The 19,244-nt window shown below is 40.1% G+C and overlaps 2 long non-coding RNA genes across 10 annotated transcripts in view; one reads left to right on the plus strand and one right to left on the minus strand.

Moving 5' to 3' along the window:
- Positions 1–19,244, plus strand: part of LOC103349689 (uncharacterized) — a 109,151-nt gene that overhangs the window by 34,591 nt on the left and 55,316 nt on the right. The window lies entirely within an intron of this gene.
- The window catches only part of LOC103349685 (uncharacterized), an 85,022-nt gene that overhangs the window by 17,231 nt on the left and 48,547 nt on the right, over positions 1–19,244 (minus strand). For 2 of the 5 annotated variants that reach the window (XR_517841.5, XR_016233900.1), the window contains exon 3: positions 1,076–1,131. The exons of the other annotated variants lie outside the window; for them this stretch is intronic. This is a non-coding gene — a long non-coding RNA (uncharacterized LOC103349685). The remainder of the gene's footprint in view (positions 1–1,075; positions 1,132–19,244) is intronic. 5 annotated transcript variants of the gene reach the window in all.

Here is a 19,244-nt window from a genome sequence, read left to right on the forward strand (position 1 = left end):
TACCAGTTATAAAAATGCATACTGATGTTTACTGAAGCATTTATTTTAATATGGAAAAGGAAAACAACACAAATTCTTAAGACAGAGCTTTGGTTAAATAAGAGAGTGTTCATTTTTCTGCCCTTAAAATGGGACTTTCAAAAGATTTTTAATAAGAAAACAGGGACAAAGATCAAGATACTAAATGGGGTACACATGTTCCCCAGTGTGTATGTTAAGAGAATAAATGCATAGCTATGTACAAAGAAAATAATTTAAAAGGAAATACTCCAGAATGTAAATAGTAGTTTTCTCATAGTGATCTTTGCTGTCTTTATAAAATGTTGTATTTTTAAAATTTCCTATTGTGATCTTGATTTATAATTATTGTTAGAAAAATAGCATACTGTTATATAATATAGTAGCACTATAAACATTTTAAAAATAATTTTTCAAATGTAAGACCACATAATTTAGATCATGAAAACTATTAATATATATAAAACAAAAAGTTTACAGTAAGAAAAAACACTTTTGATTTTCCCTAAATACTAGAATCATGCTATTAAATCAATTCGTGTAAGCACAGAAGGAGACCATGTTCAATGGTGGTGAGGGGAGAATTCTTGAGAATTCAGCTTTGTTAATTTATACCTGGGCTCTGATCTTAGCTGGGTCACCTCTGACCAATTATTTAAACTTTTGGTGTCACAGATTCTTAATATGCAAAATGGGACTATTAACAGCATCCATCTCATAGAATGATTGCATGTAATAAATAGCAGATGTGAAATATTTATAGCCACACTTGACACATGGTGAGTACTACCTTTGTTTGCTCTAGCTGTACTATTATTTCCAACAAAGTATAGCTCCATTTAGTCACAGACTTGAAATTCAAACCCTCTCCGTTCTCTCCTTGAACCGAGAGGAGAGGCTTGACAGTAAGACTTCTGAATTATTTGGATGTCTGTGTGTGCATGATTTATAAAAGAGCTGGTAAAGATGATGAAAGGATTTAGATGAACCAACCCTTAGCTGACATAAAGCAAGCACTTTGAAATGGATTTTATTATGGGCACTTGGGTTCTCTTACCTTAAAATTGTTCAAAATAATATAAAGCTCTCAGTTCACAGATGGGTTCTCTCAACCTAAGTAGAGGACAGAGAAAGCACAGCAGTTTTGTGCCCATGAGATAAAAGCAAGGTTCTTCACGACTCAGTTCTTCTCTCTTCTGAAGTCTCTGAGTCATTTTTCTAAAACCTCCCACCCCCCCACCCCAAGGACTGTTCCTACTTCTGTCTAGTATTATGATAATTGTGTGTGTGACAATATAGATTTTTTTAAAAAGATTCATTTATTTGAAAGTCAGAATTACACAGAGAGAGGAAGAGACAGAGAGAGAGAGAGAGAGAGAGAGAGAAATCAATCTTCCATTCACTGGTTCACCAAGTGGTCTCAAACTGCCAGGGCTGGGCCAGGCCCAAGCCAGGAGCCAGGAGCTTCTTCTGGATCCCACATGGGTGCAGGGGCTCAAGCACTTGGGCCACCTTCCACTGTTTTCCAAGGCACATTAGCAGGCAGTTGGATTGCAAGTGGAGTAGTCAGGTCTCAAACTGTCACCCACAAGGATGCCAGTGTTGCAGGCAGTGGCTTTACCTGGTACACCACAGCATTAGCCCCTGTCAATATAGATCTTACATTTCATATTTCATTCTTTCTTATTTCACTCAACTTCATCTAGCATAAGGGAACCTGAGTAGCAGTACTTCAAGATTCCTGAATGAATTGGATAATAAATGATGTAGATATTTAGAACTTAAAGGTGACATCTCAAAGCTGAAATCCTCAGGGTATGGTGAAACTGTAATTTGCAAATAGATCTTGGATTTAAATTCCTTAATAAGCTGTGTGTTATTAGGAAACTTTCTAACATTTTTGAGAATAACTGTCTTTATCTGTAACAGTGAGGATAGTAACACCTATCTAATAGAACTGATAAGCAAGTAGAAAGATGATTAACTTATAAATGGTTGTCATTCAACAGGGTTACTGGAAAACTTTGCTCAAGGCCACATAGCTTAGTTGCTGCTAAAGCTGCTGCCCAACACTTTCTTTGTTTTTCTTTGATCACCTTTGAAATTTTGCCTGAATACTGTGGCTGTGTTAAGAGGATCTCTTCCAGGAGAGGAAGTTAACATTTGTTGATAGTCTGCTGTATGTACAAGAGGCTTTACCCATATACTGGTGGTGGCAAATGGAAATGACTGCAGAACAAATGAACAGATGAACTGACATTACCTTCTCCTACCTCAAGTGCTCTCTTTAAAATTTTATTTATTTGGGGCCGGCGCCGTGGCTCACTTGGTTAATCCTCCACCTGTGGCACAGGCATCCCATATGGGCACCCGGTTCTAGTCCCTGTTGCCCCTCTTCCAGTGCAGCTTTCTGCTGTGGCCCGGGAGAGTGGGGGAGGATGGCCCAAGTGCTTGGGTCCCTGCGCCCACATGGGAGGCGGGGTGGGGTGGGGTGGGCGCCTGGCTCCTGGCTTCGGATCGGCGCAGCGCTGGCAGTAGCAGCCATTTGGGGAGTGAACCAACGAAGGAAGACCTTTCTCTCTGTCTCTCTCGCTGTAACTCTACCTGTCAAATAAAAAAAAAAGACTTATAAAAAATTATTTATTTATTTATTTATTTGAAAGACAGAAACTGAGAGATCTCCCGCCTGCTGGTTCACTCCCATAACTTCAGGCAATAGCCAAGGGCTGGGCCAGGCCAAAATCAGGAGCCAAGAACTCTATCTGGGTGTTATGCCTCAAGTGCTCTTGAGTGTCTTCTTGGGTTCTTGCTCACTTTACTTCCCTTCATTCACACGTCAATAGCCAAGCTGTCAGGACACAGCAGATCAGATCATTGGAATGAAAACCTCTGGGAAATTAGAGGAATAATCCCCTATTTAGGAGAGTTGGAATTTCTGGTTCTTTGAAAGTTGCTCTGTTATGACATTCTCACTGCTTAAGTGCTAAATGGAGTTATTCATAGCCTTCCTGTGAGTCCTGCAGCAGACATTTCAAGCAGCACAATAACCTGGCCCATGTGAGATACTGTGCCACAGCCAAATTCCTGACAAGTAAAGTAACTCAAGACTTGCCGCTGGCCACTCGATAACTGTTTACAAGCAAAGAAAACCCTTGTCCCCAGAAAGCAAGAACTTTTAAATCAGGATACTAAGAATGCATCCTATACTTAATCTAACTTTTCAGATGTATGTGTTGCAGTAAAATGCAGTTTAACCAAGTAGATTGTCTTTTTTGGAGTAGAGAAACACCTGTGAGGACCTCCCATGGACTAACATGATTTTGAGTCTTCACAGCAATCAAGTCAAATAACATTATCCTCACTCTCCACGAGAAGCAGAATCAAAGCAATTCACTTACTTGGCTCATACCACATACTGATCCCGGATAGTGGAGGCAGAAATCGGGGATCAACTCTTTTCTTCCCTTTTCGTTTCTTTCTTTCCCTCTTTTAAAAATAAGTCATTTACTCACTGATTTTAATGAACAAACATTCACTGAATGAGGAATGTGTTTCAGACAGTGTGGAGATACCAAGTTCAAAAAGTTTTTCCCTTGGGAGCTCTCTTTGGAGTTTCTTATTTAAAAGACTTTGCAACTCTACCACTAAGGTTTTATTTGGATTTGGCTGTCCCAGAAATGATCTTGGATAAAATCACATAAAATCTCATTAGGGTCATCTTAAATTGAAGTTGTAATTGGCAAATTAGCAGGCAGTTTTCACATTCATCATTGCTTCAGTGTGTGGAATATGAAACTTTGTGAGAAGTTGGACTTATTAGGTATGTAGGGGATAACAATCCTGCCAAGAGGTTGGGCTGTCCCTGCATGTGATATGGTGAACCTCAGTTAAACAATGCTCTCTTAACATATGTTCTCTGGACAAAGAAACTGTTGGCAACATGTATTTTATAAATGCAGAAATTAAACTTATCAACATTTATGGAGAGCATGTCTTCAGTTAGTAATGTATATCAAAAGGAATGTGCAAAGTTTTGGCAACGAAGATGGGTTTCAGGGAAACTATGCCAAGGGAGCGGACCAGCAAGTGCACAGTGTATATATCCAGGGGTTATTCTGTTGGCATGGAGACTCTTGTCTCAAAGTCCACAGTGGTAAAACACAGTAGTGGATAGGCTGTATGTCTTTGGAGTCAGGGTCCAAACCCCAACCCTTTCATTTACTTATTTTCATGTGCTTCAGTAGGTTATTCAGCCTTCATGAACCATTGTTTTCTCAAACATAATACTAATTCCTACTTGTTAGCATTGTTGTGAAAGTCAAACAAAAATGATTTTTATTAAAGTATGAGCATAGCTCCCAGCAAATAATACACAGTAAATGGGAGGAATTTTAATTAAATATTAATTAAAGGGCAAAATCAGTGTAGAAATAACAAAGAAGTTAAATACTTTCAATACTTTCTTGTCTGTGGTAGCATCAGGGTTTTTTTTTAACATCCTGAATCTATGATTTATAAGCAATACTAGGATTTATTCACACAGAAAGTGAGCTTGTCAAGGACAGGGATTTTGTTGAATCATCCATGTATCCCTTGCACCTAGAACAGTGCCTGGTCTGTAGTGGGTAGTTAATAAGTGTTTGTTGAATGAATGAATGTACTGGATCAGTCACTGAACCTTAAGTATCTGCTGTAGGGTTCTGTAAGTGTTGTGGGAGACAAAAGTGAATTACACAGGTTTCTCTTTCTAGTAATATTGTACTGAGATAGGAAAAAGAAATTTATAGATAGAAAATGATACTCCAAGTAATACTTTGAATAAGGTAAGAACTCTAAGCTGAGGCTTAGAGGAAGAGGAAGAGGGATATGTAAAGGCAAGAGAAAAGCTGCAAAGTGGAGTTATATGCGAGTTGAGCTTAAATAGCTAGGGAAAATATTGACAACTAGAGATAATGGGGAGGGGACTGGAGAGGGAGGAAGGCCAGTAGGTAATGGGAACAGAATTTTTGGAAGTGGACATAATAAGCAAAGGTCTAGAAGTAGGCATGTTTCAGAACAAGAAAAAGGGGCTGCAGCTGTGGCACAGTAGATAAAGCTACTGCCTGTGATGCTGGCATTCCATGTGGCACAGGCTCCTTTCCTGGATGCTCCACTTATGATCCAGCTCCCTGCTAACTGCTTGGCAAAAGCAGCAGAAGATGGCCCAAGTGTTTAGGCCTTTGCCACCCCTGTGGGAAACCCAGATGAAGCTCCTGGCTCCTGGCTTTGGCCTGGCCCAGCCCTGGCCATTGAAGCCAACTGGGGAGTAAACCAGAGGATGAATGACCTCTCTCTCAGTCTCTCCCTCTCTATGTCTGTAACTCTTTAAAATAAATAAATAAGTCTTTTTTTGAAATAATAAGTACGATTTTGCTAACAAATGGAAGACTTGAAGAGACATTAAGGAGAAGGATCGTATTTCTGGAACACTTTCTACAGAGCCCACAACTCCATCCAAGGTTCATTAAATCTGCTGTGAGTTATTGCAATGGAGGGTTATTGAAATGAGTGTCCGGAAGGCCCAGTGAGAAGACTGTTTAGCCACAAGAAAGCAGAGAACTCGGGTGTGGGGATAGCTACAGACAAATGAGGAAGCATGGAATTGATTATCATGCTGTTTCTAAACTCACCCACGAGCAGTGTCTGGGAGAACTTCACCAAATTCTAGGAAATTAGGACTTTGGAATCCTGAGTTTATTAACTTGGGACTAGTCTGTCTCTGCATTTTGATTCTAAATTTAAAAACATTTAGTATTTCCATCGCATGAATCCATTTGTTGGGAAGAGCATTCTGTTTTGAAGAACATCTGCATTGCACAAACTGTGTTTAGCAGGTGGCATTCAGCCCTATCCAACCCACCTAACCTTGGTGGCTCAAGCTGACGGAGCCAAATATTGTCTAAATTCTGCACCACTAAAGAATATCCAGAATTGAGCTGCAGTGGACAGACTTTGGATTTTCTTCAAGTTTCTAAAATTTCTATATGACAAGATCAATCCCTGGTTAATTCATTCCAGCCCAGGTTAGTAAGAGACAATATTAATGGTCAACTTTTGTTGAGCACATACTATGTGCCAGACATTATACATTATCTTATTTTTTTTTTTTTTGACAGGCAGAGTGGACAGTGAGAGAGAGAGAGACACAGAGAGAAAGGTCTTCCTTTTGCCGTTGGTTCACCCTCCAATGGCCGCTGCGACCAGTGCACTACGGCCGGTGCACCGAGCTGATCCGATGGCAGAAGCCAGGTACTTCTCCTGGTCTCCCATGGGGTGCAGGGCCCAAGCACTTGGGCCATCCTCCACTGCACTCCCTGACCACAGCAGAGAGCTGGCCTGGAAGAGGGGCAACCGGGACAGAATCCGGCGCCCCGACCGGGACTAGAAGCCGGTGTGCCGGCGCCACAAGGCGGAGGATTAGCCTAGTGAGCCGCGGTGCCAGCCTACATTATCTTATTTGATTTAATCTTCACAATAACCCAATGAGGCAGCTTCTGCTATAGCAGGAACTATTACATATTTGAGAAAATGAGGTTCCATGAGGTTAGATTGCTTAAGCAGTACAACAGAGCTTGGACTCAAAACCCTATTTATTTGGTGAGTTAGTTATTTCACTGCATCCATAGGAAAGAAACTTTAAGAAGATTCTATCTGATAGCTACAAAGAACTGAGAGAAAGCACAAAACTTCCTAGAATTGGAGCTGATTTAATGGGGTTGGAGGGGGAGTCTCAGAAAGCATAAGAGGCAGAAGCTGAAGGTTAGCAAATGGAGTGGAGATAATTACACAGCTAACAGTTCCTGTTTTCTCCCCTAAAGTAACACCAGCCTTCCTATCCAGGTGCAAGTGGCTGCTGTGGGGTGGCTTCATGGTCTACCTGGCAGAGGGCAGGTATTTTAAATAAAATCCGCACAAAAGTGCATCAGCTCTATGGCCATGGCTTTGAGGGCAAGGCTGCCCTAAGATGCAGCCGTGCTTAATTCCTGGGCGCCCACCTTGGGCAGGCTTCTGTTGTCGTTCTGGTTAATCATTAAGCCTGGGGATTTGCTCCTACCAGACACCAGCCAAGTTCCAGACGCATGACATAAGGAGCTCACATTTCCCTTGCCACACCCGGCCTGGTGCATTTCATGCAGTCAGCCTCTTCCACTAGACCAGATCTGCAGCTGAGGGAAGGAAAAGGAGGTGACCCTGGAGCTTCTGAGCCTCCCAGGCAACAGGAAGTACAGAAGGACACTGAGAAGGAAAATGGAGTTAGCAGTTTCAAGATTTCCAGTTTGGAATTAAATCACTAGAATGAAGACAAAATCCTCCACTCTAAAAAGCGAACAATATTTCTGTACTGTTTTATGTTTTAATATTAAAATTTAGGCTTTCTTCTAGAACGGTTTTGAGCACTTGGTAGTATCTGTTTTGTAAACCCCAGGATCTTTATAAATTTCTCCAGAAGATTCCTATTTCCATTTGAGCTGAAAGCTGGATTGGGTAGAAGCAGAAGGGGCCCAAGACAATTAAAATAAATTGTGAGGGTAAAAGGGAAGTGGCTCAAATGTAGACCCTGCTCAGCAATACTTACATTTGGAGCAAGAGCAAACAAAGCCAAATGGAAACCAGAGCTTAGACTAATCTGCCAGCTGAGAGAGGCCTCAGTAAGATAAACAATGGGCTAAGTGTTTGGACGCTGAGGTACATCCAGGAATGACAATCTGTTCATCATTCCCCGTCTGAAATGGCTTCCCATATTTTCACCATGCCTGCAAGGCCTAGTACAATCTGGGCCCTTTCCTCCCCATCACTGGGCTGCAGCCACGTTGGCCTTGCCTCAGTTCCTCAAACATGCCAGCACTATGCTCCATGTTGTCCCCAGCCTGAAGCTCACACATGCTGTCCTCTCTTCCTGCATGCTTATTGTCTCCCCCCTTTCTCATCTCACCAGCACACACACACACACACACAGAGTCATCTCTCTTCCTCTCCAACAGAAAACACGAGCAACTTGAGCGCAGGGACCACGTCATTCTGGGTCACACTGTATCCCTACACCTACAATAGTGCCTGGCACATAGTCAGTGCTCAATAAATATTTGTTAAATGAGCACATGGAGCCAGATTGTCTGAAACAGTCAAAGTTTCATCACACACTATTGATCTGTTGGATAAACAGTATAAACACAAAGGCTGGTTACACAGCACACTTCTACACTATATCACAAACTACATTCCAATCAATAAGCACCTTGCACCTGTAGGGTGCCAAGTGTTACGCTTAGTGCTCTCAACTTGACAGTTGCACAATTCTCTTAGCTCAAGGTCTCCAAAGAAAACCATAATGGTTAATTTCAGATAGCTAACGTGTAGGAAGGGAAGAACTGTCTAATGACAAGTTATTTGTTTTACACCTGTGGTGGTGTGTACTTCTTTGTGTGTATACTGGATCTTGATTGAGATGTATTTTGTACAGTGGGGTATGACCAAAAGTTATTAAAAGCACCACCACACTCAAGGATATTCTTATCAGATTTCTGCAGAAATCTGTTGTGACATTCTTTTATCTTCCCTATGTATCTAATCTCTTGCTTTCTAGTCATTCTTTCCCGTCAATCTCTAATGCCTTCAATTTCTTTCAGCTTAAAACGATCCTCTTTTGACCTAGATTTTCTTCATCTCACTCCCATTCTTAGTTAAGAAGCACTGTCCAAGATCTATCTCTTCCTCCTTACTCCCCTGACCACCACACCATTGAACTACTTTCTAAGAGGTTGCAAATGCTCTTCATACTGCTCAATACAATGTGTATTATTTTAGGCTCTTCTTAAGTTGTATTTATTCTTTACTTGACGTTGTTGGTCATCTGCTTGAAACTTTCACCATTCTTGATTCCTTCCGTGGGTCGTATTCTACCATTCTGATCAGTTACCTACTGCCCTTTCATGATTTCTTTGTCTTAGCCTGGGTGTTCTGCAGCGTCCCAGTGGCATTTTCTGATCTATTTCTCTGATTTCTTCCCCTCTTAATTAGCTGAAGAGTCTGAAATCTATGTATATTCCCAGCCCTTAACTCTTACTTGACCTTTGACTTTTTTTATATTAAGATATTGCTAGGATTATTTTGTTTTCCCACAACACACTCCAAGCTGAGCTCATCAGTGCTCCCAAATATGCAGCTCCTGGATGTCTTTGATCAAACTGTTCCCTGCATCTGAAATGACCTTTTTTGTCTTTATTTACTTGAGTAACTGTCATGTGTCTTTTAAAAATGGTTTTATTTATTTATATTTACTTTAAATGCAGAATGAGAGAGAGAGAGAGAAAGATCCAAACATTTGAGACATTATCTGCTGCCTCTCAGGGTGTGTGCATTATCAGGAAGCTGGTATTGGAAGAGAGAGGTAGAACTCCGTCCCAGGCCCTTTGATATGGGATGCAGGCATCCCAAGAGGTCCAGGAGCTGATTCACAATGTCCACCCAGCATGTCTTCAAAATCCAGCTAGTTATCAGCTCTTTGAGGTGTGCTGAAATCCAGTGTGAGCTGTGGCTCTCTCAAGATTTGCCATGTTGTTTCAGTGTGGTTTGTGTGACTTTCTTCACTAGGCTCTAAGCACATTAAGGGAAGAGAGGTTTAAATAATTTTTATACTCCTACTGCCTAACATAAATAGCTGGCATATTGTAAGTTGCTCAGTGAGTTAGTGGAAAATCTGAAACTTACAGATACATTCATAGTTCACAAACAGGCCCTCAGATTATTTTGAACTCAACCATCTACTCCAGGCAGATTGAGAGTCCAGTGTGCCCTGTGGGGTAGTTTCCCAGACTTACTGTATAATTGTTCTACTTTTTAATTGCTTCGTGCTGTGTAGACCTGGATATAAATGCAAAGAGGAAATTTGATATCAAAAATTAGGACTTAATTAGCTGTTAACTAAAACTAATGTCTTAGAGAACAGACATTACGTATCTTATCTAAGTTACTGAATTTCCCAAAGGGTAAAAAAATCAAGATATGATAGAATTTATTCAGAACCTAATTACAGAAACTCTTTAAAATTGTATCACACCCATTACTGGATTTAATCATGCTCCTAAATTGTTGCCCAGATTATTTTATTTTATTTTTCATGGCAGGCCTGTAATAGAATTATAACATATCTACTTCACCTGATGATTAAAATGCTATTGTGTTCTAGCTGTGGCATTAAACTGAAAGGTCACTTAGAGATTCTTTTCACTCATCTCTCCTACTTCCTTCAGTACCTGTTTATCTTTGGTGCTCAGCTGTCACACTCTAATATCACTGCTAAATATCTAAAGAACTGAGAAACGTGTTGGAGTGAGTTGGGAGCTAGGCTCAGATACATTTTTCTATCACCATCTTCAAGGTAGTGTTCGTTTGGGGGTGGGGAGAATGTCACTAAGATTACCACCATCAACTGCTTAACAAATACTTGAATTAATGAGAGCACGCTCTGCTGATTTCATTAGTTCTAATAATGTTTACAGTGAATAGTGATTTCATTTTTCTCCCACATGAGTTGATACATAGGATCAGCAGCCCAGTGATTATTGAAAATGCCATTGTGTCATGATTCAAATTTATAGTGAGTTGGACTTCTCATGTTTCCTACATAGCCTCATCAGTATTATATGTGGACTCAAAAATAAAAGAGAAATCTCTGTAGTTCACTCTTAAGAATAATAATTCTGCATATTAGATCAGTATTGTGTAGGTTACCAAGCATTTTATACATATTACTTCATTTAATTCTCAAAACAAATTTCATAATTACTCCTGATTTACAAATGACTAAGACTCAGAGACATTAGAGTGACTTGTCCAAGGTGGCGGAGCAATAAATAGAGCCATACTCTTTGAAAGCAAGACTTTCAAAAACAAAGAACTTTTCAAATTCCCTTTTAAATTTAGTCCAATCAAATATTAGTTTTAGAGTAAGGTATTTTGAATATCTAAATCTACCAACAGCTATTATGCCTGAATAGTTATTTTCTGGTTATCATAAAATATTTACTGAAGTAACTTTCTTCTAGTGCTTCTGTTACAATTTGACTTTTTCTGCAGTTAGTAATGTCATAGAAATGTCCTCCATTGTACCTTTTGGGGAGATTGAAAAGAATTTGGTTGGTTAGCTTCATCCCAACTACTTCAATGATTACAAAATAAAATTCCAACCATATGTCTCTATGCTTCTTTGTAGAGTTAAAGCTGTTTAGAGCTAGAAGATGCAAGAGATTATACAGCTCCAGGTTTGGAAAGTCATAATTTTCACTTCTCCTTGATCTATTATATATATATATATTTTTTTTTTTTTTTGACAGGCAGAGTGGACAGTGAGAGAGAGACACAGAGAGAAAGGTCTTCCTTTTGCCGTTGGTTCACCCTCCAATGGCCGCCGCTGCAGCCGGCGCACCGCGCTGATCCTGGCAGGAGCCAGGAGCCAGGTGCTTTTCCTGGTCTCCCATGGGGTGCAGGGCCCAAGCACCTGGGCCATCCTCCACTGCACTCCCTGGCCATAGCAGAGAGCTGGCCTGGAAGAGGGGCAACCGGGACAGAATCCGGCGCCCCAACCGGGACTAGAACCCGGTGTGCCGGCGCCGCAAGGTGGAGGATTAGCCTATTGAGCCACGGCGCCGGCTTTGATCTATTATATTTTTATAGCACTGTATTAACAAAGATTATGAAATTGAGTTTAGCAGGAACAAGAGTTATAATTGATTAGCAATGTCAGTCGCGGCTAACTGTTGGGATCACTGTCATGATTTTTCTTTAGCCATTTATCTCCATTCTGTCAAAAAGCACTGCCAATTAAGTCTCTGAACTGCATCTCAAATCTGGTTACTTTTCAGCATTTCTATAGTTAGTTGATACATTTGTTAGGGTACATTACATTCTGGTTCTCCCACAGGAACAAATAACCCCCACATCTCTGTGGTTTAAACAGCCAGTGTTTACTTCTCACTCAGGCTGCATATCCATTGCATATCAACAGGGAACTCTCCACTTCTTTCTCACTCCAGACCTCCCAAGAAAAAGGCTCCATAATCTGGAATGCCACCAGCCACAGTTGCAGGAGGAAGACAGCACAGGAAGGTCTCACCCAGCAATCAGATGCTCTGGTCTGGAAGAGATACACACTATTTCTGCCCCCAACCCATTGATTGGAACTAGTCCCATGCCACAACCTTAATGCAAACGGGACAGAGATGTATAATTTTTCGATGTTCCTAGAAAGTAAGCAAAACAGACATAGGAGAATGTTAGAATTTCAAGTCACTACCATCTCTTACCTGGATTCCTAAAAAGCATCCTAGCTGTTGCCTGGCAGAAGTACATTCTCTGTAGGGCAACTAGAAAGTTTATTGAAAATATACAACAGAATATCTCTCTCTAGTCAGTCAATTGATATAGAAGTCTCCTTTGGGAAAGGAACTTCTACTATGTCCACAGCACCTTCAATGTTGCCATGGATTTCTGTAATAAATGCTGTCTTAAACCTTTTGTGTGTGTGTGTGTGTGAGAAATGGGTCAGAGCATCTTCACACAGAACCAGAAGGAGATATGTAAGAGGGAGTTCTTATGCAGAGCAGGCTCCTGCATTGTTCTTTTGTGTAGAGCTCAAGGGAAGTTGCTGTGAGAGAGATGAAGCTGTGCCAGCTATTGTATGGCATCCTCCATAAGGGTGAGGATTGTGTCCATGCCTGCATTACCTAGAGTGTGTTCTCTGTTGCTAGCCATACTGGTTCAACTTGGTGTGAGACTACAAAGGAAGCAGGGAGTGGCTTGTTTTCCCTCCATACAAAGTAAGTGTCTGAGAAAGACTAGGACAGACTGCTTTCTCATTTCTTATCTGATCTTCTGCCTCTGGTATCTCTGAACCATCTGAATCTTCTGATTTTCCAATCCTCCAAAATATTTGCCAATATCTTGCTTAAGTCAAAATCTTTCCTCTGTCATTGTTACATCTTACATTATTCTTACTACAATGAGAATCCGTGGGCACAGCTACCTATACCGAGAGAAATGTAAACAGCATAGAGAGGGAACGAGCTATGTCCTAAAATCTGGTCTCTGCTTGATGGTTTCTGTTCTTCAGTGCTATTATTATCCATTCTCTGACCCCAGACTCTGGACTCTGTCTGCTGTGACCTACAGTGCTTCCTCCACCCTTCCTGCACTGGCTGATTTGTTTAGACTTGACTTCTGTCTTATCTAGATTTATGTCTTCTGTCCAACCTTTTTAGTCTTGAATAGTTCTGCAGAGTCACCACTCAGATTTTTCTCTAGTGTACTTTCAATTCACAGTGCCCATCATATTTTTCCTTGGCCTCAACATGCTTTTAATAGAACCAATATATTTCACACAAGCCAGTATTAACTTGACAAATGTTTCTTGGGAGAAAGTTATGTTTTCTTATATCACCATATCCTATAAAGAAATGCTCTGAGAAACCAAATTCATATAATTTGGGGAAAATATTATGGAGGTCCTGAGATATTTCTCCAAAGGACTTAAACGAATTTAATGAAATGTGAATTCACATAAATATATGTGATTGTCTAGATATTATCTAGTACTATTCTCTTAATATACAATATTGAGGAAATCAAAGCCAAGGGAGAATGAGTAAACTAATGTCCAAGATCACAAAGTTAGCTTACACTGTGCTGAATTCAGACCTGCAAGCACAGGGCTCTGCCCTCCCAGTCTGCAACATGATCATTGGGTTTCACATTTTCATCAGCAGTTGAGATGTTGACTTTCCAGTGTTTATTATTATAGTGAATGTAGAGGTTTGAGAATCTTAATTTTGGTAAATACATCTTTAGAGTGTAGAGTTGTTCAAAATAAAAAAAGCATACCCATTTGTGGGTTGTAGTTATAAATTTTGCTTTTAATATATAAGAGGGAACACATAACAATTTTCTTTTTTTATACCAAAGAGTTATATGAAAGCTCCTTTTTGAATTTTCTTCCTTTATACAAAGTCTAATGTTCCCAAGCAAAAATCAAATATAGATAGGATCTGAAAATCTAGAGCATTGCTTTGACAGGATCAAAAATATCAGTGATAGAATACAGTGATTCATAATTAACTTGTATCTCTTCCTGTTAATTTCATTGAAAGAACTGAAGAATCAATAAACCACAATTTCCAATTCCAGTGGCATTTTGTTATTTTATCATTCTGTGCCCCATTTTGGCCTGAAATCCACCCACCTACTACTTACCTCTTGCTTGCTCAAAACCTCTTGCTTGCTCAAACCAGGAGAAAATTTTAAAAGGTGTTTAGAAGTTCAAAATCTCCTTTGTGACAATATAATACATCTCAAAAGAGACAGATGGGCTATGGAAGCAAAGTAGTAGAAGTATCTCAAGTAGGAATTGGATGTATAAGTTACCCATTTCAGTAAGATTTAAATATGTCATAGATTTTAGTTCTACATATTATTCATCCCAAATTCCAATTTAATCTGTTGTATGAGAATGCAGATACTGTCTTAAAAAGATGATCACTCTTCACAAATTAATGTTTTCACCACATTGTTGACCAGGGGAATCAGGCACAGCTAATGAGAGATAAGGGTCAAAACATGTTCCTAACATCATTCTCAGTACTAGTGAAAGCTGTGGGTACAAGATAGCAATTTAAAAGTCTGAGGCACGAGTAAAGAATCAAAAATGCTGGGGTCTGATGAAGAGATGTGATGTGGCATGAGGAATATCACTTAACATTTTGATATCTTCATCAATCAACAGAATAGGTCAGCAGATAGCTGCTTCCCCATTGTGCTGAGAATTTACTTAAAGGTCTGATGGCAGTGAAAAGTATTGAAAGATTCTGGAATGTGTGAACTGCTAAGTCAAGGCTTTCTCATCAGACTGTGAAGGGAGAGCCAGCTGGGCTTGATTTTAGGGATTAGGAGGTTGTGACCAGTCACATATTCTGGTTAACTGAGGGCCAGCCATGAAACCAAGTTCAGTTTTCTTTTTGTTATTAAAAATGTTCCTGTGGGATCCGTCATTGTGCCACATTGGGTTATGCTGCTACTTGAATTGCCACATCCCATATCAGAACACATGGGCAGCATAGAATATAGCTCAAGTCCTTGAGTCCCTGCCACCTGCTTGGGAGATCCAGATGGAGCACTTGGTTCCTGGCTTCAGCCTACTGAATCTTGTATATAGAAGATTCACTCATTTTCATTTTCTCTCTCTCTCTCTGCTTTTCAAATAATAAAAACAAATAAATAAACATTTTTTAAAATGCTCCTGAATGTATGAATGAACTCTTTCACTAATGTACAATAATATGAGGTAGAAATTCTTGAGTTGGTGGGTAGATCAGTGTTCAGATCCCACCTTGACCAACTGCTTTTTTATTAAGTATATGATTTAGTCTATATGAGTTTGGGTATATCGGGGTGATAACTGTCTTGCAAACTGAATTGTGAAGTTAAGATTAAACTTCCAGAGGGATAAAATGTCTCAAAACTACTGCATGGCACATACTAGATAAATAATCCCAAATGTTTGAGGTTGGATTCTTGAGATGCAGAGCCTGAGAAAGGGTGAGTTTTATGCCACAGTTTTCTGAGAGAGTACTATCAGGTCAAACTTGTCAGGTACTGAGTGGGAAAAGCCTAGAATGAGACAGAACCAGACAAAGATGTGCATTCACCCATGACCCCTTGGGGAACTCTGGATGGTGAGTGACATTGCAAGTCCTGCCCACTCCAGGGGCAAGAAGGCTCCATTTGAGCTAATGTTCTCTTCTAGAGATGATGTACAACCTCCCAGGCCATTCCAAGGGGGACATTTCCCATCTACTGGGGGAAATTCTCCTAAGTAGGTGGCAACTTCCAGCTCTTAGCAACAAATGTTTATAGCAACTGGGGCAAGAGGCATTGGCCTGGTAGAGGACCTGGGCAGAGCTTGGAAAGTGTACTTCATACTAAGCATAACTGGATGCTCATTGAGGGCAGAGGTTATACCTTATGTGTTTTTATATTTCCTGTTCACTCATCATTCAACCATTGATTCCTCTATTTATTGTTTGTACTTTCCACACCAAGCACTCTTCTAGACACATGCTATGCATCAGTGAATAAAAGGAAATGAGAAGCCATTCTCTCACATTCCAGTAGAAGAAAGATAAGCAAACGGATGTAATAAATAATTATACAATGTGTTTTTGATGATAAGTATTTTGGTGAGTGGATAATAAGACTGTCTCTGTTACCAAAAATGTGCAGTATCTCAATACTTGCTCCTAAAAACAGGTCTTCTGTGGAATATTGCAGATGGACAAGGAGATTTCAAAACATTCATGGAAAATGTGTATTGCCTTTTAACTACATTTTACACTTGTTTGAGGCTTTCTTGTATATAGTATAGAACTATCTAGGCATTGAATTATTATTATTATTATTTTTTTGGTAGTGGGAGAAACCTTAGAGATTAAGGTCAAGATTTGATTTCATCGGCAGTGATCTCTGGGTATACTTCATTTGTATTTTGGCTACTATTTGACATGACCTAATTTTTCTATTTTTCCCTCCAAAATTGGATTGACATTTTTCAGTTAATTGTGCTTTCTGGTAATTTGAATTTATCCACTAATTTTATAAAATTATAAATTTATTTGAGTGTCTATTAAATGCTAAATATTAATAAAGTCTGGAAACAAACAAAAGTCTGGCTCCGAGAACTTTTAACATACAAGCAGTCACCAACTTAGGATGGTTCAATTTGCAATTTGTCAACTTTACAATGGTGTGAAAGGGATGTGCGTTCAGTAGAAATTATTTTTTACACTTTGATCTTTTCTTGGGCTAGCAATGTGCTCTGCAATGGTCTGTCATGGTGCTGGGCAGTGGCAGTGAGCTGCAGCTCTCAGCCAGCCACCGGATCACAAGGGTAAATAAATGACCCTGTATCTATTAATAACCGTGTTGCTAAGCAAGGATGTTTGGTAGGTTAGGTGTATTAGGTTCATTTTTGACTTGTGGTGTTTTCAACCCACGATGGGTTTATATTGGAATGTGACCTTATGGTAAGTTGAGAAGCATCTGTATTACAAGAGATAAGGTAGCTCTACTGAGAGCTCTATAGAAGGAAGAAAACACCAGAGCTGGGATACCTACATGAAAAGCCTGATGGAGGAAAGGAGATTGGTTGTAGCCTGGAGGGTTCAAAGAAGCCCCTGGGGGGAGTTTCTCCCTGGATCTCAAAGGCTGGCTGTCAGGTGGACACTTGAACATGTAGGCGATGGGCTTTTAGAGCAGAGAGAACTTATAACCAAGAAATAGAAGCAGCAAAGGCCTAAATAAGTAGCTTTGGTTGAGTCTGAATCCTAAAGTGAAATGGTAGATTAAAAAGGTCAATTTATGACTCCATCGAGAAGAGTTGAAGGTGTTCTAGTCAAGGACCTTTTGGTAGAAAGAAACATAAACCTACAAAAATTAGCAACTGTAAAAGAATTTAGTAAAAACAAGACAGGAAAATGATGCAGAACTCAAAAAGGAAAGTACAATTAGACCTCACTGAAACCCAAGTGAAGTAGAAAGATTTCAAGGGCTCTCTTTCCATTTTCCAGGGACTGTAAGCTCTCTTGTCTGTACTCCTTTTTATTTGTTTCTCCCTTCACTTTTCCTCCCAAGTGTCCTATATTCAGTTGCTCTTCTCATGGCCCGGCCAGTATAGCCATTCTTGAGTCTCAGTTATAAGCAAAGGCCATCATCTGCAGGTCTTGTGGTGCAAATTTTGCAGAAGAGGCTCTCACTGGTTCCCTCGGGACTTGGTGTCCACCTGAGTCAAGTCCCCTGGGGCTGTGAGGGAGGCTTCCCCAACTTTCTGCCTTCTCAGCATACTCTGTGCTGGGTGTCCTTGGAAGGGGATCCTGTCTGGCCAGCCCATTTGTGGACTTGTAATGTGGATAACTTGGCTGAGTAGCTCTGCTCTTCAGCAAGGGGTGGGAGCCTCAGAAACGTTTTGACTAGGAAGTTCTAGTTCCTTTATACCCACCCCCCATTTTTTTTTTTTTTTTTGCTACAGTTGTTTGTTTCCCATTTTCATGAACTGCTGGTGACACTGTTGCCTTCGGAAATTATATTAGCTGTGCAAATTTCAGTATCTGGAAACGATGAGTAGTCAGCACTGGGATCTCCCAGAGGCTCAATTACATTGTGTGGCAATGTATGCAACGGCCCCTCACCAGACTCACTGCATTCTGTTCCAAATATGTGTCCAAGAGTTTCTATCCTTTGGAGACTGTGGATACCCTGAAAGCAGGGAATCTTATCTTTGTACCCAACGTAGTACCCAGCATATAACAACCTCAGTAAGTTTTTGTTTCAGCTTCCCTGAAGTATTTATCTCTAACTCACTTTTCCCCTATGTTGAATAGATACATCTGTATGTACATTAGAAATGAAGTACTGGCACTCACACTCTGAAAAACTGGAAAATAATCAAACAACTATTCTCTTCTTGGGCTTTTCCTAAGAAAATCAGAAGACCAAATGGACCAGGCTCTGAGAAGGTTTTAGACTATAATCAGAAGCTTTGGGTTACAATTATAAATCCCCACTGATCTGGAGTGAATTACTTATTTAACAATATTACATTCTGTTTTCTTTTGTTAAAAAAAGTTTATTTTCACCAACCTGAAAGGCAGAGAGAGAGAGAGAGAGAGAGAGAGAAAGAAAGAGAGAATTATCTTCAATCTACTGGTTCACTTCTCAAATCCCAATTGCCCTTAGCATCCATTATGCTTTGCTATGCCAGGCCAAAGCTAGGAGCCTGGGACTCCATCTTGGTCTCTCACAGGGGTGGCAGGGACTCAAGCACTTGAGCCATCATCTAGTATTTCCAAGGATGCATTAGCAGGAAGGTAAATTGGAAGTGAGGTAGCCAGGACTCAAACTGGCACTCCCATAGGGGATTCAGGTTTAACCCACCATACAACAACACCTGTACCTACCTTCTGTTTTGGTGTCTGTAAATGGTGAATAATAATATTATTTTCAGCCATGCAATTTTGTGTGGGATATGTACGTAAAGCTCCAAGCACAGCATCTAATACATTAAAAATTTTAATAATTGTAGCTATTATTATTTATCAGCCTTAGGACTTGGTACAGTGAAATCACACTGACATGATTACACAGAT

Source organism: Oryctolagus cuniculus, chromosome 1 (assembly GCF_051225735.1).
Source record: "Oryctolagus cuniculus isolate XC-2025 breed Fujian yellow rabbit chromosome 1, ASM5122573v1, whole genome shotgun sequence".
NCBI classification, from domain to species: Eukaryota; Metazoa; Chordata; class Mammalia; order Lagomorpha; family Leporidae; genus Oryctolagus; species Oryctolagus cuniculus.